This window comes from Herpailurus yagouaroundi, unplaced genomic scaffold, assembly GCF_014898765.1.
Source record: "Herpailurus yagouaroundi ecotype Mexico unplaced genomic scaffold, PumYag 197, whole genome shotgun sequence".
In the NCBI taxonomy this organism is placed as follows: Eukaryota; Metazoa; Chordata; class Mammalia; order Carnivora; family Felidae; genus Herpailurus; species Herpailurus yagouaroundi.
In genome coordinates, this window is record NW_024412428.1 from 20,620,945 (window position 1) to 20,644,468 (window position 23,524).

The following is a 23,524-nucleotide window of genomic DNA, read 5'->3' on the forward strand; positions in this document are numbered from 1 at the left end:
CCAATGTTTATAGCAGCACTATTAACAATAGCCAAATTATGGGAAGAGCACAAATGTCCATCAACTGCTGAATGCATAAAGAAGATGTGGTATATATATATATATATATATATATATATATATATATAATGGAATACTACTGGGTGATCAAAATGAATGAAATCTTTTGCAAAAATGTGGATAGAACTGGAGGGTATTACGGTAAGTGAAATAAGTTGGTCAGAGAAAGACAGATATCATATGATTTCACTCATATGTGGAATTTGAGAAACTCAACAGATGACCATAGGGGAAGGGAAGGAAAAATAAGATAAAAGCACAGAGGAGGCAAACCATAATAGACTCTTAAAAACAGAGAACAAACTGAGGGGTGCTGGAGTGGGGGCTTGGGGTGGGTTAAATGGGTGATGGGCATTAAGGAGGGCACTTTTTGAGATGAGCACTGGGTGTCATATGTAAGAGATGAATCACTGGGTTCTACTCCTGAAGCCAAGACAACACCGTATGTCAACTAACATGAAAATAAATTAATTAAAAAAATTTTTTTGAAGATTAACTAGAATTTTCCCAATAGAAAAAGAAGTAAAGGCATTTTATGTTTGGGAGATAGTAAATTAAAGTTACAGGGGCAGGACATATAAGGTTGTATTGTGTAAACAAGTAATTTTGTGTAGAATATAGATATAAAATTAAAGGGAGAGTATGGCAGGAGAGGAACCCAGAGAAGGAATGGATCATGGAGGCTTGTTATTACATCATGCTAAGATTTGATCTGTAGGCAGCCAGAGCCACCAAAAGGTTGTATAGAAGAAGTTATGTGGCGAGATATTCATTTTAGAGAGCTGATGTGGCCCTTGTATGGTGGGTAACCAACCAGGAGAACCAGAGCTTTGTGGAGCACCCTACCATAGGCATGGAACCAAGCATTCTGCTTTCACGCTATGAGGGCTGGAATGGGCTGTTAGACTGGCACTGGATCCACATTTGCACTAAATCACCAAATCCAGAGAGGTGGAATTTCTGTTCATCACATTAATTTTTTTAATGTTTATTTATCTTTGAGAGAGAGAGAGAGAGAGAGAGAGAGTGTGTGTGCAAGCAGGGGAGGGGCAGAGAGAGGCAGGGGGACATAAAATCTGAAGCAGGCCCCAGGCTCTAAGCTGTCAGCGCAGAGCCCAACGTGGCGCTCAAACTCGCGAACCGTGAGATCATGACCTGAACCGAAGTAGGATGCTTAACTGACTGAGCTACCCAGGTGCCCCCTCTGTTCAGTGCTTTAAAAGAAAGTTTTCTCAGGGTTCTAGCCATTTAGGTTTTAGAACAGCTACTAGGGTCAGGATAGTTACATTGAATGCGGGATAATTAGCTACTGGATCCTTGGCTCTAACATTCCACATTTCAAATTCCTTTTTATCTATGTAATTAGGCTAGTCTATACTTTTGTTGGCTCACTAGTAATAAAGAGGGTGTCTGTCAAGCTAGGGCTAGTTGTATCATTTGAATCTGTATTGTGGGAAGAGAAAGATCTGGACATTTCATCCATTTTACAGATAGCCTTCTCTTGGTTCCAGACTTCACAAGGGGAAAAAAGTCACTTCCAATGTCTTTGAGGACTCTCCTCATGACACTTTGAAATCAGATTAAAGTTGACCTCCTCTAGTATCTTTGTCTTGACTGACCCTCCCTACATTCCACATTTCATTCTCACTACACCCTGTGTATGTATCATATCCATCCCAGATTCCATGTGTCCTGAAGACAAGAGGCATTCCGAATTATATTAGTTTCTAGGGATGTCAGAACCAAGTACCACAAACTGAGTGGCTTAAAGCAACCGAAATTAATTGTCTCACAGTTCAGGATATTAGAAGTCCAAAATCAAGATGTCAGCAGGGCCACATTGTCATTAAAACCTATAGGTGACAATCTTTCCTTATTTCTCTACTAGCTTCCAGTGGTTTGCTGTCAATCTTTGGCAGTGGTTGGCTTGCAAATGCCTAACTCCAATCTCTGCCTTCATTCATGCATAGAGTTCTCCCTGTGTCTGTGTCTTCACATGGCCATTCTTATAAAGACACCAGCCATATTGGATTCCGAGCCCACTCTACTCCAGTATGACTTCCTCTTAATGAATTGCAATGATCCTATTTCCAAATAAGATCATATTGTGAGGCACTCAGGGCTAAGAATTCAACATATCTCTTTTGAGGGGACACAATTCAATTCATAACACTCTTTTCTCTTGGCTGCTCACTTGCAGTATTTAATCCAATGTTGAGAATGTGACAGTGAATACTATTTACCGATGTGATTTAAGTTACCAGCTCATTCATTCGCCTGTCTGCAAAAGAGCACGGCAACATCGTTACCACTTTGGGCTAACGTACCAAAAGGCCTCACCTTTAATATGACTGGAGAAAACACTGAGCGGTCAAAATTGTGGTCATCCTGACTGAAAGCTGAAATGAGAATTTCCCAGTGTAACTTATGACATGATGGCCATGGTGAACTTTAACAGACTATAGATTTATGGGGAATATTCAGGTGCTTCTGTGCTCTCACATCAGTTTAGGTATTTCAAAGTATAGAGTATTAATTTCAATCACGACATCACTATAATTAGTAATGGCAATATTTTCTTCAAGTTACCCTTAAGGGCCATAGAATCTCAGGCTGCACCCATGGCAATTAGACGAACAGTGGGCAAAGAGCCAAATTAGGGGATGAGGGGAGAGTTATGCTACCAAATCAAATATGGGTTTGTTTTGAGTTAAGCACTCAAACTTGTGGTAGGGAAATCTGCTCTGATTGCACCCTGTCATTCATACATGTAAAATATGTTAAAAAATATGTATATATATTACATCCCCTTTCAGCCATCGACAGTTTTCAGAGTTCTTTCCATTAGGCTCTTTCCAGTGGGACCCACAGGACTTCAGTTAATGATTGAGGGAGCTGCCCTTATGCCAGAGAAGTGTCCCTGAGAGCAACCAGGAAGACATGGTTTGTGCGCCCCTCATTTACTTTACTTTGTCCAAGCAAACAGTTGGCAAGAGGAGGCATTTCCTATTGCCTGGGCAATGTTTTAATCACTGTTTAAATATTTGCCATCCTGTCTTTGTTTTAGTTAAAACTGCAGAGTTAATGCGATACAGATTTGTACCTTCTGCTGAGTGAAATATAGATTTCATCTTGGGAACTAGAGCTATGTTCACTGCAGATAGCTTCCCCACTCCTCACCTCCACTATTTGTCTTTCATTTTATGCATCGTATTAATGTTTTTATATCTTCCCAGTGCCTACAGGTTACCAACAAATTGCCTCCAGGCAGTTTCAGCACGTTAAGTTTTAGCAAACCTGACCCTATGTGTGACTCATTTCCAAAATTTAAGAACTCTTAAGTCAATCTCTCTGCATATCAGCCCAGAATAATATCAGTCCCGGGAGAGAACCTTGCCATCTGATGGATATTCTGGGGTCAAGGTAAAATGAGTTTCTGGCCTCAGGCTAGTTTCTAACGGACAATGGGTCTGTGCCAAGGACTACTATTCCTTCTAACTACTATTTCTTCTAACGAAGCTCTGTCAAGTTTCAGCTGCACCCAGGCTAACTTGGCTTCTTATAACCTGATTTCTCCAAGCCTCACCAGCTGGGGTGTGAGTAAAGAGTCATATTAACAGTAAACGCTCAAATTACACTGATTCCCACTCCTACATGCTGATGAATGGACTTTGCCTCCCTTAAAAAAAAAAAAAAGTTTACAAAATGTGCCCTTTCTGTTTTAACATACAGTGAACTCTCTATATATACAGTCCTCATAAACCAATGGGAGCTGGACAGAAATGTGAATGACTGACATCATTCTCAAGCCTCCTCCTCGCTGATAACTAAGATTTCATTCTTTTTTTTTTTTTCCCCTAGAGAGAGAGAGGGAGACCACGCACAGCAGCAGAGGAAAGGGGCAGAGGCTGAGAGAGACAGAATCTTAAGCAGGCTCCATGCTCAGCACAGGGCCAGATGCAGGCCTCGATCCCATGACCTTGGGATCACGACCTGAGTCGAAATCAAGAGTCAGTCACTCAACTGACTGAGCCACCCAGGGGCCCCAAGATTTCGTTATTGAGTCAACTTTACCCGGCTGGCTCTGGGTGCCACCCAGGATGAGCATCCTCTCAAGCATCTCCTCAGTCCTCATCAGAAGAGAGGTTTCCAGTTGGCTTTTCCACCAAAACTGCCAGACATGTCAGACGACCAGTTCTAAATCCCACTTAGATTCTACCAAGGACCCCTCCATACCTGAAACGACTGCTCTCTTATCTGAAAAATACTTGGTTGAAACGAAAAGGTTTAGGGGCGCCTGGGTGGCGCAGTCGGTTAAGCGTCCGACTTCAGCCAGGTCACGATCTCGCGGTCCGTGAGTTCGAGCCCCGCGTCAGGCTCTGGGCTGATGGCTCAGAGCCTGGAGCCTGTTTCCGATTCTGTGTCTCCCTCTCTCTCTGCCCCTCCCCCGTTCATGCTGTCTCTCTCTGTCTTAAAAATAAATAAACGTTGAAAAAAAAATGTTAAAAAAAAAAAAAAAGAAAAGGTTTGGGGCTCTTATTCCAACCATTGCAGACAGTAATTACTGCCAAACCTTTTACAAAAGAATACTAGAATAACAGGATAAACTATTTTAAAAATGTTTGATGCTGTGAGAAAGTTAACGTGATAGTGAATAATTACCAGAACAGAACCTAAGAGAAGACAGAGGACAGAAAAAGAATGAGGAGAGCCCTACAACAGCCCCAGCCTACTGCCGTGAAATAGTTTCCAGGCCATGGCACAGGAAGGGAAAACTGAGATGCAGTCTGCAGACTCCCTGTGGTGTTTAACATGCACCTGAGTTTGGAAAGACCAGTGTGGCTAAAGTTATCAGGATACATGGGGCACCTGGGTGGCTCAGTCAGTTAAGTCTCTGTCTTCGGCTCAGGTCATGATCTCGAGTTCAAGCCCCACATCAGGGTCTGTGTTGATAGCTCAGAGCCTGGAGCCTGCTTTAGATTCTGTGTCTCCCTCTCTGCCCCTCCCCTACTTGCACTCTGTCTCTCTCTCAAAAATAAATCAACATTAAAAAAAAAATTTTTTTGACGTTATCAGGATACAGGAAGAAGCAAGAGCTGTATAAGGAAAGAGAACTGGACATTTGTAGAGGGTCTCCGCTTACTCGAAGTACTGACCAGTGCACACATGTGAGGAAACTGGCAGAGGCCAGGGAAGAACTATCCAAAAGAATTACAAAGAATAGTAATCCTCTCGCTCCTCCAGGATGGGTCCCATTGAGTGAAGATGAAAGGGGTGTGGAGAAATCGTATTCGTCTGTCTTTACTATTTCATAACACTCAAGGGCCCACCCTGCCCTGGAGATACCGTGGTGGATGAGACCCAATGTCCATGCTACAGAGCCCATAGTTCAGTGGGGGACTTACATGCATCACCATCACCAGGAAGAGAAAAGGCCTACAGGTTCAGGCAGGTGCTGGAATCCCACGAACTATCACTGAGGGAGAAAAGACATATCTGAGAACATGGGGATGTCCCTATGGACCAGAAGAGGATGGAGGGAGATTATTTAAAAGTGGAATACAGGGTGTTCATTCAGTGTTGGAGATCCTCAGTACTAACAGGAAATGATCATCAAGACCTTGTGTGATATCACACAAAAAAAGTGCGATATCAATGTGTGTGGACATATATGTACATGAAGATGCATAGAAGGGAAACTAAGAAGAGTTACAACAAAATGTTAACAGCAATTACCTTTTAGAGTGGGAAATGATACCATGAGTAGCCATAAAATGAACTCCTCTTCTCCTCCATAGTCTTTGTATTACTTGATTCTTTATGAGAATGTATTTGTGTGAACATTATGTAAATAAAAAATCCCAAGTAAATAAGTAAACAGGCTTAAAGATTTTAAAAAAGGTGGGGGGCGCCTGGGTGGCTCAGTCAGTTAAGCGTCTGACTTCGGCTCAGGTCATGATTTCATGGTTCATGAATTCGAGTCCCACGTTGGGCTCTGTGCTGACAGCTCAGAGCCTGAAGCCTGCTTTGGATTTGGTGGTTCTCTCTCTCTCTCTTTTTCTCTCTCTCTCTGCTCCTCTCCTGCTCACGCTCTCTCTCTCTCTCTCTCAAAAATCAACATTAAAAAAAATTTAAAGCCCTTGTTAGCATTTAATGAACCTCCCTCTACATAGCTTCAAGTTTCTAGGACTCAGCACCACCCCCTCCCCTTACACCCTTAATCTTCTCCTCAGCTCTTCTACTAAAGAATTTGGCTTTCATGTTGACAGGCTGTTTTGGGAGCTGTCCCAAACACACATGCAAAGCAAACAGGAAAGTATTGAGGAAAAAAATCAAACAATCCGAAACTGAAAGAGATGTTAAAATTAACGGACAAGGGCATTTAAAAGAATATTATAAGTATATTACATAAATTCAAAAAGTTAAGTAGAGACAGAAAAGATATTTTAAAAAATCAGACTACTAGAGATGAAAGCTACACAAGAAGAAATTCAGAAGCTAGGACACTGAGAAGAAAATATCACTGAAATAAAACACAAAAAAAGACTTTAAAAATAACTACAAGTGAACTATAGTACAACTTCACACAGTCTAATATACAGGTAATTGGAGTCCCCAATGAAAGAGAGAGAAAGGAAGCAAGAAAAATAATGCCAAAATACTGCAAAAGAAATAATGGTCACAAGTTTTCCAGATACGATGAAAATCATAAATCCACATATCCAAGAAGCTCAAGAAACCTCAAGGACAAGAAATGTAAAGAAAACTACACCAAAACCCACCATAATCAAATTGGTCAAAACCCCTGGTAGATTTAAAATAAATAAATAAATAAATATATAAATATATAAATAAATAAATAAATAAAATCTTAAAAAATAGCCACAGGAACAAAGATCAGACTGACAGAAAATTTCCTGTTAGAAATCATGAAAACAAGAAGATAGTGGATCAACAACTTTAAAATAAAAAAAAAATAAAATTAGGACAAGGAAAATCTCTTCAATAAATGGTGCTGAGAAAACTGGTTTCCCACATGCAGAAGAATGAAATTAGGCCCTTATCTCACTCTGTATACAAAAACCAACTCAAAATAGATTAAAGACTTAAATATAGTATCTAAAACCATAAAACTGTTAGCAGAAAACAGAGGAAAAAGCTGCTTTACAATGATCTGGACAATTATTTTTGGGGTATGATCCCAAAAGCATAAGCAACAAAAGCAAAAATAGACAAATGGAATTGCATCAAACTAAAAAGCTTCTTCACAGAAAGGAAACAATTAACAAGGTAAAGAAGCAACCTGTGAAATGAGAGAAAATATTTGCAAACCATATATCTGTCAAGGGGTTAATATCCAAAATATATAAGGAACTCAACTTAATGACAAGAAAACAAATAACCAGATTAAAGAATGGGTAAAGGACCTGAATTGACATTTCTCAAGAGAAAACATACAAATGGCCAACAAATATATGAAAAGAAACTGAATATCACTAATTATCAGGGAAACACAAAACAAAACCATGATTAAGTATCACCTCACACCTATTAAAATGATTATAATCAAAAAGACAAAAGATAACAAGTTTTGATGAGGCTATGTAGGAAAGGGAGTCCTGTGCACTGTCAGTGGGAATGTAATTGTTTCAACTCTTATGGAAAACAGTTTAGAAGTTCCTTAAAAAATTAAAAATAGAACTACCATATGATTCAGCAATCTCACTTGTGGGTATATATTCAAAGGAAGTGAAAGCAATATCTCAAAGAAATACCTGCATTCATGTTCATTAGAGCATTATTCATAATAGCCAAAATATAGAAACAACCCAAGTGTCCACTGATAGACGAATGGATAAAAGATGTGTGAAATATGTATATATGTATGTGATATGATATTTTTATACATATGCATACCTCTGTTAATACATGAAACATTGTATTAGATTTTTTTGTTTCTAATTTTTTTTGGTTAGATTCTGTCCTTATCCTTCTTTGAATCATTATTTCTCTTTGAGTTATTCTTTCAATCCTACTCTTTTTCTTTTATGAAATTGTGAAATCCTTGATGTCAAGGGCCTTTGTATAACTAGTGCCAAACAGAGGATTAAACATGTAGCAGGGCCTCAGTAAAGACATAAGTGAACCTGATAATCTTAGAATAGAAGGGAGATGTGGAAAATAGGAACCTGAGAAACTTGAACAGCCACTGTGGACTATGGAAAAAGCTGTTAACTAGGACAAAATAAAATGGTACCTGAGTGATACTGAAGTTCAGCTGAGACTGAGAACCTTCAGTATGGGTCTAATCAGCAAGTGCTTCCTGGAGGTAAGGGTGGCAGAACAATGAGGAAGAAAAGAGAATTTAAGTTTTGGTAACAATGATTAGCCAGTGGGTCCCAGAGAGTAGTCAGATAAATGACTCAAGATGGACTAATTGATTAAAGTGAGCCTGAGAAACACTACGAGTAGTCTCCACTTGCCTGACTTTCTAGAGAAGCAACACCATCAAAAAATCCAAGCAAAATCTAGTCATCATGTAAAGTGTGGGATAAAGTTAATGTTCTAAGAAAAATTAAATTTGTGGTTAAAACTCTTCCTACAAAAACAACCCCAGGCCCAAATGGCTTTCCTGGTACATTCAACTAAACATTTAAGGAATAAATAAGACCATTTCTACACAGACTCTTCCAGAAAGTTAAAGAAGAGGGGATATTTCCCAATTCATTCTGCAAATCATCAATACACTGATAGCAAAACCAAAGGCATTATGTGAAAACTACAGTCAATATTCCTCATAAAAATAAATACAAAAGTTCTAAACACAGTTTTGGTGATTCAGATTCAACAACAGTTAACAAGGATAAAATTTCATAACCAAGTGGAGTTCGTCCCAGGAATTCAAGGCTGATTTAACATTCAAAAATATCAATATAATTCGCCATATTACCAAACTAAAAAAGAAAAAATATGTATCATTTCAATACATCTATAGAAAGTATATGACCAAATCCAAACTTTATTCTTATAAAAAAAAAAAAAAAAAAAAAAAAAAAAAAACCTCCCGGAGCGCCTGGGTGGCTCAGTCGGTTAAGCGTCGGACTTCGGCTCAGGTCATGATCCTGCGGTCTGTGAGTTCGAGCCCCGCGTCGGGCTCTGTGCTGACAGCTCAGAGCCTGGAACCTGTTTCAGATTCTGTGTCTCCCTCTCTCTGACCCTCCCCCATTCATGCTCTGTCTCTCTCTGTCTCAAAAATAAATACACATTAAAAAAAAAAAAAAAAACTCCCAGAAAATTAGGAATAGAAAGGAACTTCCTCAAATGGACACAGGATATCTATAAAAAAAAAAAAACCTAGAGTCAACATCACACTTCGTAGGGTGGATTCCTTCTCTCTAAGATCAGGAACAAGACAAGAACGTCTACTCTCACTGCTTTTAGTCAACATTATACTGAAGGTTATAACAAGTATAAAAAGACAAAAAACAAATCAAAGGCATAAAGATTGGAAAGGGAAAAGTAAAAAGAAGATCACATGATCATCTGGATGAAAATTTGATGGAATGTAGAAAGAAGGTACTAGAAGAAATAATGAGCTAACTAATACAGCAAGGTCACAGCATTATAATATCAATAAATAAGAATTAATCATATTTCTACATACAATGAGCAATCAGAATATGAAATTTTAAAAATATTCACATAACAACAAAAAAATAAGAAAATCTTAGAAAAATAACATAACACTGCTGAGAAAATTTAAGGTCAAATGAATGGAGAGCTATATCTTGCTTATGGATTAGAGTACTCAATATTTTTAAGATGTAAAATTTTGCTAAACTGATCTATAGATGCAACACACAATCCTAATCAAAATATCAGTGGGCATTTGTGTAGAAATTAACAAATTAATTCTAAAAAAAATCATATGGAAATGCAAAGGACCTGGTGTAGCCAGAACAATTTCAAAAAGTAAGAACAAAGTTGGAGGATTTACGCTACTTGATTTTAAGACTTATAAATTACAGTAACCAACACAGTGTGGTATGGGCATAAGGATGACAGATCACTGGAATTGGACAAAAAGTCCAGACATAGATGCAAACATTTGTGGACAACTGATTTTCAACAAAAGTACAAAGTCAATTCAATGGAGAAATAATAGCCTTTTTAACAAATGGTGCAGGAACAATAGGATGTCTACATGCAAAAATTAACTTTGATACATAACTTACACCATACATAAAAAATAACTCAGAAAATCCAAACATTATTGAAAAAATAAAGGTCTAAAAAAATAGAGAGGACTTGTTCTTAGATCTAAAGACTTGATATAGTAAAGACATAAGTTCTGTGTAAATTAGTCTATAGAGTCTACAAGATCCCCATGAATATCTCAACTTTGAAGATGAAGAGTTAAGATTTGATAAGCTGATTCCAATACTTACATATAAATGCAAAAGCCTATAATAGTTAACATATGGTTTAAAAAGAATCATTTTGGAAGACTCCATCTACTCAACATCAAGACTAACTAAAAAGCACAGTAAATAAAACAGTGTAATATTAACCTAAAAATAGAGAAATAGAATGAAATAAAATAGTCCAGAAAGATAGGTTTATGACAAAGATGACACAATAAAATATCAATATGGAAAAAAAGTTGAAATTCAACTTCCTTTCTCACACTATACACAAACATCAATTCAGGCGGACAAATGAAAAAGATAAAACAATAACCTGTTAGAATATAACATTGGCAGGGCACCTAGGTGGCTCAGTCTTTTAAGTGATCAACTATTTCGGCTCAGAATTTCACAGTTCATGAATTCATGAGTTCAAGCCCCACATTGGGCTCTGTACTGACAGTGTAGAACCTGCTTGGGATTCTCTCTCTCTCTCTCTCTCTCTCTCTCTCTCTCTTTCTCTCCCTCTCTCTCTCTACACCTCCCCTGCTCTCTCTCTCTCAAAAATAAATAAACAAAAAAGTATAAAATATTGGCAAATATATTCATAATCTCTGGGGAGAAAAAGACATCTTAAACAGAACACAAAAAATATTAACTGTAAAGGAAAACATAGATCAAATTGACTCCATTAAAATTAAGAATTTCTATCCAGGGGCGCCTGGGTGGCGCAGTCGGTTAAGCGTCCGGCTTCAGCCAGGTCACGATCTCGCGGTCCGTGAGTTCGAGCCCCACGTCGGGCTCTGGGCTGATGGCTCGGAGCCTGTTTCCGATTCCGTGTCTCCCTCTCTCTCTGCCCCTCGCCCGTTCGTGCTCTGTCTCTCTGTCCCAAAAATAAATAAACGTTGAAAAAAAAATGTTTAAAAAAAAAAAAAAGAATTTCTATCCATCAGAAGATACCATTAAGAAATCACAGAGCATGAGAACATATTTGCATATATATCTCACAAAAGGCTCATATCTAGGATATTTAAACAGCTCCTACAAATCAATAAGAAAAAGACAAACAACTCAGTAGAAAAAAAAAAAGGAATAAGACACTTGAAAAGATACCTCCAGAAGTTAATATCCAAATGCTAACTTACATAAGAAAAGATACTCCACTGCACAGGTACTAGGTAATCAGAGAGTGGAAAATAAAAACCACAGTGAAATACCAGAATGACTAAACTTAAAAAGACTGACAACACCAATACTGGCAAAGATGTAGGCCAATGGGAACTTCCTATATGTCTGATGGGGAAAGGGGGAAAAAATTTAGTACAACCATTTTGGAAAACAGCTTAGCATTATCTGCTAACACTGAAGATACTCCTGTCCTCTGGCTCATCAATTTCACCAAAATATACATGCACAGATGTTAAGAATATTATAGAAATATTTTTCATAGGAAAAAATGAGAAAAAGTCCAACAGTAGATAAATAAATTGTGGTATATTTATATTATAATGGAATACAACACAGCAATAAAAAAATAAGCTATAGCTATTCATAACAACATGGATTACTCCCAAAAAGTAACAGTAACAAAGAAGGCAGACAAAATAAAGACATATACTAAATGGCTTCACTTTAATATAGTGTCCAAAAAATAATAATAATAAACCAAACTAAATCTTTGCATCTGGGGACACAAACATTTTCAGGTGGTAAAACATAAAGAAAAACAAAGATGTTATTACAATAAAAGTTGGGGTAGTGGTTACCTTTGGAGGGAGAAAGGAATTGATGATTGGGAAAGATCATGAAAGGGGTCTCCTAGAAGCTGGTGATGCTCTATTTCTTGGTAGTAGTTCAACAATTATTTGGTTTATGATACATTACTAAGCTGTACATACTTGTTATATGCAGTTTTTGTGTATGTAATATTCCACAACTTTTATGATACTAAATTAACAACAACAGCAACAAAACCAGACTTCTCTGGGCAAACTTCTATGGCTTATGGACGAGTAACGCCTACAATGAGAAGCTGTTGGCCAAACACCAATCACCCACTGCCAAAACTAGATTCACCAGAGAAATGACTCTCAATTGTTTTTTCACATGTGCTGATAGTTGTCAGCATCTAGTGCAATAAACCAAGCCAGGGCAGGAACCCCTGTGTTTTTACTAGTCCTCATTCATTCCTATCAATTCATTCATTAAACACAATAATATTAAACATCGTCTACAGCCCAGGTGTTGGGCAAGGTGCTGAGGTTGAACCTCAGTGTTGAACAAGTCAGGCATGATCACTGTCCTCATGGAGCAATCCCAATCCAGGGCAGGGTGGTAGGGGTGGCCAAGAGGGAGTAAGGGGGTTAGGGGAGAAAATAAGCAATATTAAAAATTGTGTGGAATGAATGAACAATGAAAAAGCTACCGCTTTTTTTGTCAAAAAACTGAGTGAAGATATTATAAGAAAATCATCATCTGAGAAGCCACCTCCATGGAAGGTACCTCCTTGAATTCCTTAACTAAAGATTAAACAGCAGACCTGAAAGATACCATATTAAGCTTCCCCCATTTTGGAGAAAATTGTGGATCCCCACTCATAGATTTAGTCCATTTTGGAAGCTGTCTCCACGACCACACTATTAAAACGTCAAATGGAAGAAAAGTAGGTATACTTGAGTAAGAATATCAGGATGGGTACTTTCAAAGAACCATATGTTTGGGGCACCTGCGTGGCTCAGTTGGTTAAGCGTCCAACTTCGGCTCAGGTCATGATCTCACAGTTTGTGGGTTCAAGCCCTGTGTCGGGCTCTGCGCTGACAGCTCAGAGCCTGGAGCCTGCTTCAGGATTTTGTGTCTCCCTCTCTCTCTGTCCCTCCCCGCTTGCACTCTGTCTCTCTCTAAAAAAATAAATAAACATTAAAAAACAAAAACTATGTTTTACATCCCTGGGATCATTGAAACATTAGGATGTATCTATAGCTTCCGTTTTCATGTTCAGGGTTTATTTTAGATAGCAAATTTTAGTTGATTTCAACAATTCAACCCATCAAGTAGTTCCTGAGTGCCTGTGTATTGCCCAGGCTCTGCTCTAGGCACAGGATACAAATTGAAGGTACCACAGTGTGTTTTCACTAGTCATCATTCATTTGGTCGCCACTGGGGCTAACACGAGGTCCTCTTGAGGTGGCTGGTCCTGTGGGAATGTCACATCAGATAATGTGCCTAGTCTCAGACCAGATCACAAACTCAAAAGAACTTAGTGGGGTGGGGCAGGTCAGGTAGTGCCTGTGCGCTCATTATCTGGAGCCCCTCACCTGGCCTTCTATTTAGGGAAGATTACCCAAAACACTTGTTCACCAAATTAGTTCTTTTACTAATTAAACCAATACTTGGTGAGCACAACTGTATCAGTGCTTATTGTCCCATTGGCTGCAGGTACTGATGGCTCCAGCGAGAACTTCTCTTCGGAGCCAGGATTCCAGGACAAAGGATACACATCTTGTGTGGAGCTATGGTTCTTGCTCAGGATCACACAGGCAGTAGTAGATGGCAGAGCCTCAGGGAAGGGTTTGCTGAGACCCGCTCCCATTACACACTTTGGTGGATGTACATGTGCACGTCAACTTTGGCAGACAGGCTCCCTCTCCTCTGTACCTCCAGCCACCAGCATCTTCCCTAGTCTTCATCTAGTGTGATGGCCCTGCCGGTCCCAAGCTTGGCACAAGCTTGGCATGAGCCTAATTTAAGCAGAAGACTCCAGGAGGGAGGTATGGAATGGGAGGCTTTCCCCTCTGGGGGGTGTGGGGGGAGTTGGTGAGACAGTGGACAAACTGGGTGGTTTCGCCTTGGTGGTGGTTTAGCCATCTCCCAGGAGGAAAAGTACTCAGCAGACTAACAGCAAGGCGTGCTCATCAAAGGTTAGTTTGCAAAAAGCAGGAATAAATGCAAACAAATAAATGCATACAATGCACAGACTACCTAGCTTGCTACAGACACTGCCAGCCTTTCCTGTCCAACTACAAAAGCAAACATCTCTCTGTCTTCTCAGGAACAGAAATAAAGCACTCTCTCCAAGGACCACCCCGACAGTGTGCGTGGGAAAGACACAGAGCCCATCAACTGCTGGCTCCTTATTCCAACCGCCCTCCTCCCTGCCCAAACAGCAGACGTCCACCACTACTTTTCATCTCCAAATGAGACTACAACCCCCTGTCCGTATGAGGCATTTTACTGCTAGGAAGGAGGACTTCTTCCAGACCTCTCAGCCAAATAAGAAGGTTCTACCATCTCATTTTCAAGAAGCTTACAGACAGCAGGGAAGTGGGAAATTCCAATTCCTCAGGAGTATTTATTTGGGGGGAAGGGAGTAAATATGGGTGTGTCTAAAGCATGTGCCTGTATAAAGTATGCTGCGTGTGTAAACAGTCATGGCTGCCAGAAGAGAATAAGTAAGGCACAAGAAGGTTTGTTTGGTTTTTTTAATTTTCACTTATTTTAATTAGGTTGTGAGGGGTTTTTTTTCCTGTATTCTTTCTCCTATTTTTTTCTCTGCATGAACCAAAGAAGAGAATGGCATTGAGAAAGAGTTTGTAAAGAGGGTTCTCTAATATTTCTACCTCCTTGGAGATGCAGCAAAAGGAGAAAGAAATTTATTGTACTTTATATTAAACCTTTAAAAAAATCTAATATCTTTGTATATCCTGAGCAGATGTGAATGGTAATAGTGCCAACATCTTAGACTAAGATTCCCCCAGTTTCCTCTGTTACAGCCAGTCTCCCACCCCCACCCCCACCCCCACCCTCAACTAAAACAGATCTGAAACTCAGAAAGCCTAACCATTCCTGCATTTAAAAATATATTTGCAAGTCATCCAGTGACTTTATTTCCTTCCTCAAAAAAATCCTCTAAATTTATTTTGTGAAGAGGAAGGGGGAAAAGAGTATCTTCTCGGTACCCCTGTAATCTGTAGGCTGACCCCAAAACTAAATATACGTAGTCATGACTATCTGAAAACTGCACCATTCTTCTTGGAAGGGTGAATAGCTCTATTCATTGCTTTCTTTCCCTTCAATATGACATGAAGACAAATAGTGAAAGTGGCATTGTATTGGTTCATTTAAACACCAGTCTCTCCTCTTAAAAATACTGTTAGTATGAAACTTCCCTGACACGATTTTAAACCTCAGTGTGTACCCTGCTGGTTATGTCCACCAGAAGCTACAGTTGACTGCCAAGAGCCATTAATCAGAAAAGGAAATGGATGTACCGGATCCTGGAAATGGTGGAAGGACTGTGCTTCTCTGCAGAGAGGCTCCCCTCCTCTGCCCCATTTTGGCTTAGGTCCCAACAGAAGACACAGGACCTCAAGTACAGCGCATTCCCTCCCTTCAGGGGTGGGAGCCATGGGAGAACAACAGGGCTCACGGAGGCACTGTGACATTCTGAACCCCTGGTAACATAACTGGGTGTCACCACAGTCTGTACATAACAGAAAAAGGGCAGTAAAGGGCATAAAATGTGCTTACACTGGCCTCTGAGACTAGACGAGCTCCAGGGACCCTTCCAGTCCATGTTCCGCAATACCTAGAGCCATGCACACCTCTGTCAGCATTGGACAAGTGCACAGCAACACCATCTTGGTCAAAGCCAACTCTGGGCACTCACCCAATAAACCTGAGTTGCTTTCCTGCCCACTCTTTATTTTTTCATGACATTTGAAACGCAAAGTATAGGAAATGGTTTTAGAAGGCAAACAAGTAACTCTCATTCACAGAACTGATATTTTAGAACAAGGCCAAATTAAGTTATTTCAAAGATTTATATTTAATTTGTGCCATCAGTAACCAAACATTTTCGAGAGTTAGTGGGTATAGTGGACTGAAAACTATGAGGAAGAGACTATCAACATTCAGGCCACATAAGGAGAGAAGAGAGAGAACAATTAGAATATCAACCCAAAATACAGTGGAGGAATCCCACTAATGTTTTTATTTTATACCTGGGGGTAGGATGCAGGAGAGCTGATGTTCGCTTTTGGGTTTTTGCTTGTCATAAACACATTTCACTTTTGAGCTGGGCTGTGCCAGTTAGTGACATAATGTCCACACAGTAATATGATATGGTAAGCACAAATGCAGTGCACAGACCAGACTGCGGCCTGGGAAAGACAAGCTCTGTCCATATATCAACGGGAATGGCCTGGAACTCAGGGAGTGAGTATTTTGAAGCAATCGCACATGAATTCACCTTCAGGAGATTAGAGGCTGATGTCACCAGGAGAGTGAAGTCATCAGAAATGACCTAAACCGATGGGATGTTGCCAGAACAAAGCCGCACTGTGCAGACACACAGCTTAACTCCTTCTGGGCCTAAGATTTCTCCAAGGCATTTTTTGGTGAATGCAAGGAGACTTCAATGGAGACAACAAAGCCAACAAGACTCCCATTCTCCTTGGCATCAGCTGGTGTTACTTGATGGAAGAGACTTGAAAATAGATTCTAATAGTTCAATTAATTAAATGCCCAAGAGTAAACCCCCTTCTTTTCATCAAAGAGTTCTACCCTGTCTCTATGCTTCCCCAAGGGAAAAGTACTAGTAGGCTTGTAACAAATAGCACTGATTTGGAATGAAGGGAATTGTTAGCAATTCCAGAGTGGAATAGTTGGCCCCCTGCAATGGTAACGGAATGACACTACCAAAAACAGTCCCTTCAAAAGGCAACTGGCTGCCTGAGTCTGTCTGTGATCCTCAGTGGAGTATTCCATGAGCCAGTAAGCAATAAGATATGGAACTGCCTCCACGGAACTACGTAGCATCCAGGAACCATTTCCTTCTATGTGTTACCTTTATTCTTTTTTTTTTTTTTTTTTTTTTTTTTTAGAGTGAGAAAGAGAGATCAGGGGAAGGGCAGAGGGAGAGAGAAAGAGAGAATCCTAAGCAGGCTCCATGCCCAGCATGAGATCACAAACTCAAGATCATGACCTGAGCCAAAATCAAGAGTCAGAGGCTCAACCGACTGAGCCACCCAGGCACCCCATGACCTTTGTTCTTGAGAACCAGTGCCACCTGCTTGTTTCACTCCCTTCGAATAAACCCTTGGCTACTGGAGATGTCATATAGCCAATCATACCTTACTTAGGCCAAGTAATAGCAACATACCTTCAAAACTTAAAAGTTAATTGGAAACAGGAAATACTTTCAGATAAGTGCACCCCCTTCAAGTCAGTAGTCATATTAACACTGACTCATCAAAATAGACTAGAGAATACCCTGCTGGAGGCCTTCTTAGAGGCTGAGAGTTGAACCTGGCCTCTTTTCTGGGATGAACATAGCATCCAGAATCTAGAATGCATAATCAAGTGGGTTACCATGGGCATCTTATAAGCTGAAAACTATTATTTACTGAAAATATTTTGATTTCATGATGGTCTTCTACAAAGCAAGGATAAAAGAACAACATCAAAAGGTTTGACCTTAATGAGTTGGCAAAGTGGGAGGCTGACTGCCTTCAGGGGGTGGTGGAAACTGTGCACAGAAGGTCTCCTGCCCCTAAAGCTCTCTCTCCTAATGCCTATCACATACCTAAAACTCTACCTTCAAACAGTCTGCCTTAAATCAGTGCTTTATCACATTTTTCTCATCACAACTCATGTAAAGAATGTTTTACAGCAATGTTCAGTACTCATACACACACAACAGAAACAAAAGTTCTGCCATAATAATTCCTTTCTGCTGCCTAAGATATGCTCTGCTAATTTCTACTCTGCTTCATTCTATATTTTTCAGTGCTGCTTTGACCCATTAATTTAATTTAACAACCACTAATAGGTCAAGATTCACAATCTGAAAAACATTGAGATTTAAGGCCATTTTGTTTGTTTTTTTTTCAACGTTTTTTTTTTATTATTTATTTTTGGGACAGAGAGAGACAGAGCATGAACAGGGGAGGGGCAGAGAGAGAGGGAGACACAGAATCGGAAACAGGCTCCAGGCTCTGAGCCGTCAGCCCAGAGCCCGACGCGGGGCTCGAACTCACGGACCGCGAGATCGTGACCTGGCTGAAGTCGGACGCTTAACCAACTGCGCCACCCAGGCGCCCCATTAAGGCCATTTTGGAACAGAACAGATAAAATGCAAATTAGGGTACTCAAGATAGAAAACTAAGATCATCTGGGGGGAAATCCTACAGTGCTTTAAGGCAAAGTCACAGGAGACCCTCATCAGATCCTATCAGTCCTCTGACTACATAACTCTTCCTCTGTTCCTGCCCTCCCAAACTCATCCCCAATCACAGAAAGACAGTATACCCTCCTGGAAAGAATCTAACAGAAATCATCACGCATTGTTTAACCAAGGCCAGTTGAAACCACTGAACGGAAGATCCAGAGGTCAATGCCCAATGAATGGACTGACACCATTAGGAAGCTGAGACTTAACTGGGGCCACTTTTCTAGGAGGGAGCCAAATTACACTGATTTTAGTGCACTCTTGCATCTACTTGCATAGTAAATGGAAAAGTTAACTGTGCTTTCTTACACTAAAGTATCTGACAAATCATGGGAGCCATTGGCTTTGGAAGCTAGGGCTGGCTTTCAGTGCCACTGAAACATCAAGAGATTTAGGCTGATTCCATCTTGGGCTATTGGGTGAGCTACTCTGACCAAACATGGGATCAATTTTTAAAATACAGTAAATATTTACTCAGCCCTCCTCGGCGGGGCACTATAAGAAATTTGTGGAGCCTTTTATTTGGTTGTATTCAACCAAATTCAGGTGTCCAGGTGTTTAACTGAACTAATATAACACAGAGTTGTGGTTAGGCTTATTACCATCACCCTAAGCCTGAACAGCCTTCAAGACCCTGGTACAATTTGCAGGTCTTTAAAATACTGTTCAACATCTATCGTTTTCCGACAAAATGTTACTTTTGATCCTTCCAACGTACTTTACTAAAATATCAATAACTTTCAAACATTCAAATTAACATGTGAATAAATGTATGATTGGCTGAGAGAGGCAATTCATAGATCTTAAAAGGGGGAACCAAAGTGGTCAGTTTCACTTTCTGTTTCCACTGAGACTAATTTCCTGTGCACTTGCCTTCAGATTTAAAATAAGTGAGAAATAATCTAATTTTAAATCATAACTCATGTTCTTTACCTTTTTTGAAGTATTGCACCAGCCAGTAGGAGAAGCCCATCCCTAACGTTTGTAATATCCGGACAAAAGCACATATGGAGACCAGGCTCAGGTGCCCCTTTCTTTGCCCACCTGAGGAGCACTGATTACATGCATGTGGACACTCCAGCCAGCATGTGCAGGCTCTACACCCCTTCATTCCACCTCCAAACATAATCACTCCACAGGCGCACACCCAGGGTAGACACAGGGCCAGGGAAGTCTAGGTACTGGTCTCAGAGCGTAGCGTAGAAGTGGGCTGTCAGGAGAGGTATGAGGGACTGGTCAGAGGTGGGCCAGAGCAGGCATGGGGCCCAAGGAAGGAGCCCCAGTTACCTGAAACCTAAGGGGGTGTGTAGGAGGCAGGAGTACTGCCCTAGTATCGATATATTCAGATTAATGAATTCAATGCAACACACATGACGTCCACAGCCCACAAATGAAACCTTGTCATTACATCCTCAGAACAAATGTGAATACATACCCAGCCGTATTTAGAACCCAAGTCCTAATACATTTGTTCTTAGAAAACAAGGCAAAACAAAAATAAAACCAGCTTTAATTATTTTTACTCAAGTAGCATTTGGGGTTTGTTTGTTTGTTTGTTTGTTTTTTAAGTTAATTTTGAATACACTCATTTTTTCTTTTAGTGGCTTTTCAGTATGGAACCCAGTTTAATCAGTGCCTGCCTGGAGCAAATTCATAAAGATCTTATACCTGATGTTCACTTCTCCTGTCGACGTATCCTGCCCATTTGCAGAGATCACAGAAAGGAGAATAACGGGGCAATCCACAGAAAGCAGATCTTTTTCAGCAAGTCTATCATAAGAGGAAGGAGAAAGTAAGGACTATTAAACCCAGGTCTCCTGACATCAGTCAGTATATCATAATAGCTCGTCTGTTAGAGTGTCAAGTAACCCGCAGGAAAGAAAACATTTCTCAAACACCTGTAAGTCCATTCCAGGGGGCAGATATGGCATCCTCTCCCACCTGGGACCACTGCAAGGCTAAAATCAACAATTAAGAACAGCTGCAGCCTTGCAGCCAGCTGCCCTTGGTAACCCCCTTGGAGGGAGGGCAGGGAGAGTTCTGGGAGGGGTAATCAGCAGAGAAGACTTAAATTCCTCTTTCTCTGCATTACTTTTCTCTCTTGTGAAATGTGTTGGAACTTCCCCCTGTATGCTGAAGATGTTCCCAAGACTGCTTTTTATGTTTACCAAACATCCTGCAATATTTTCAAGCCATGTAGACTGTGGGGATGTCTAATCTTCCATTTCACAGAGCTAGGGCTCACAGCTTCAAACTGCTGCAGGGAGAGATTCCAACGTGCAATTCTGTTGCTTTTGAATAAACTCCTTTGGGAAGAGATCACCAGTATGTGTCATTTAGTCACAGGCTGTGGGACTGTTCAAGAGCTAAGTGAAAAACAGAAGCGACCAAAAGCGTTGGTAAATTTATATGTGCAGCAAATTCTCTCAAAGGATTTGACCTGCCCACACTTGAGAAAAGAAAGAACCATAGGCAGATGAAGGGAAGGCTAAAATGGTGAATAATGGTTTGTAGGTATCTCAGGAGAGCAAATGCATGAAGGAAAAGAATTTCAGGGTTGTTCCAGGAAGATTAATGCAGTAAGAGAATTATCTGCAAAAATGAAACTCATCTGAGAAAACTTCAGGTATTGATGACTTTTATTTATTTATTATATTTTTGAGGATGATCTCCCTGAGGGAAACAGCAGAAAAGCCATGAGCTAAATCATGTATAATGAAGAGGGAAAAAGAATCAGCAAATAGATTACTTAGAACATCCTCCTCCTCTGCCAGACCTTTCAAGCAGTAAAATGGTGACTTAAGTGAGACTATCTCATGCGCTTTATCACCTCTTAATCTTGTTTCTAGCTGCATTTCTCCCACCCCGATTTGCCTGTGGCCCTGCTGCTAATGGAGGTTTTCAACACATAAACCTGGGGTTCACTCAATTTTCTTTGAGCTTCTCCATTTCACTTTTAAATAAATTAAGTCACCTTATCAGCACAAATTGTGATTTAGAGAGAACACAGAAGAATAAATCAGGTTTGAAGGCCCTTTGCTGTCAGTTTCATGCCTGTCTGGGTGACGTTTTGGTGAACTTAGATTTGTGCTTGCCCATCCTAGGACCGGGTGGTGTGAAAAATAAAAATAAAACTACTAGCGAAAAGTTGATTCTCAGATACCTGATATCTTGATTATGTGCCTAGGTTGCCTGTTTTTAAAACACGAACATGATCATCTGTGAATCTGTCAACAATTCACAGGTCAGAGATCCTGCCCTGTATTTGTTTTGCTCTCATGACACAGAAAATGCCTGATGTGGATGTGAGAAATCGACTTATTTGAAAAGTTTTTGTCTAAATTTTTAATTTAACAATTATAAAATAATATATTGATAAAAATCCTTGCACATTTAATCCCATTTAGTGTTTGCTTCTCAGAGAAACCAGAAAAACACAGCTGGCTTTTTCATTCTTGGTCCTTTCTAATAAAGATAGGAAGGCAGGGTCTTAGTATGCAGATACGGGCTCCTTACTTTCTGTTAGATTGGGTCACAGTCTAGAGGGAATAGATTAAACCAGTGTAGTAGAGAACAGATGATTTCACATTTTCTTTCTTTCAAGGCACAGATTACCCTGTCTACTAGTCCTTGCTCCTAAGTTCACTAATTTCAAACAATCTTAAAATGTGGGGTGGAAAGAGTGAATTAGGGTTGATGAGGGATACTAAAAATCATCCTACTAAAAATATAAGCAAGATAGTCCAATGACTTAAAGGTTTGGCTTTATTTTTAGTTTTATTAAGTTACATGTGACAATGTGAATAAAAGCTCATCCCTTGAAGTATCTTTATAATCTTTTGTTCCAAAACTATTAATTTTCTTTTAGCAGTGGATGAATTGGGCTATAATGCCATGGAAACTTTTCTTTTAAAAAAAAAGTTTATTTATTTTTGAGAGAGTGCACAAACAGGGGAGGGGCAGAGAGAGAGAGGGAGACACAGATTTGGAAGCAGGCCTCAAGCTGTCAATGCAGGGCTTGAACCCATGAAACGTGAGATCATGACCCGAGCCGAAGTCGGACGCTCAACCAACTAAGCCACCCAGCCACCCCACCATGGAACCTTTTCTGGGTCCACCCTAGGTCCATCAAACTGAAAGTGATGGTGTGGCAGAAAATCTTCTTGGCCTATTAATTATCAATGGAAACCACCATGGGCCACCCTATAGTCTTACCAGATTAATCGCTGGGACCTTCACTGCTGTTCAGCCCGATCCTAACAGACAAGAGAATAACAGGAACCATCAATTCCCCTGAATTGTACCAATGTGATTCCAACTATGACAGCAAAAGCCCTGGAGTTCCGCTCATTTAATAAGCAGGGAGGGTGGCTCTTATTCTCTTCTTCCCTCATCCCCACTAGTTTTGAAAGAATTAGCACTTTAGTCAGAACTTGCTGGTTGCCTGTGCAATGTCCATTCTCCTTTTTTATTCCTAAGAAAATCTCAATTTCGTTCAGAGTATGATATGTCCAGCTAAAAATATTACATTTTTCCAGTCACTCTTGCCGATAGGGATGGTCATGTAACATAGGTCTAGCCAATAGGATGTAATGAGAAGTCATTGGTTGGAACTTCCAGGAAACCTCTTTAAAAGAGAGTCATATAAAGGATTCTGCATGTTGAAAATGATAAACTGATTCTAAAATATATATGGATTATACAACAAGTCCACAGCTAACATCATACTCAATAGCGAAAGACTGAATGCTTTTCCTCTAAAATCAGGAACAAGATGGTGGTGACCCATCTCACCACTCTTATTCAACATAGTGCTAGAAATACTAGCCAG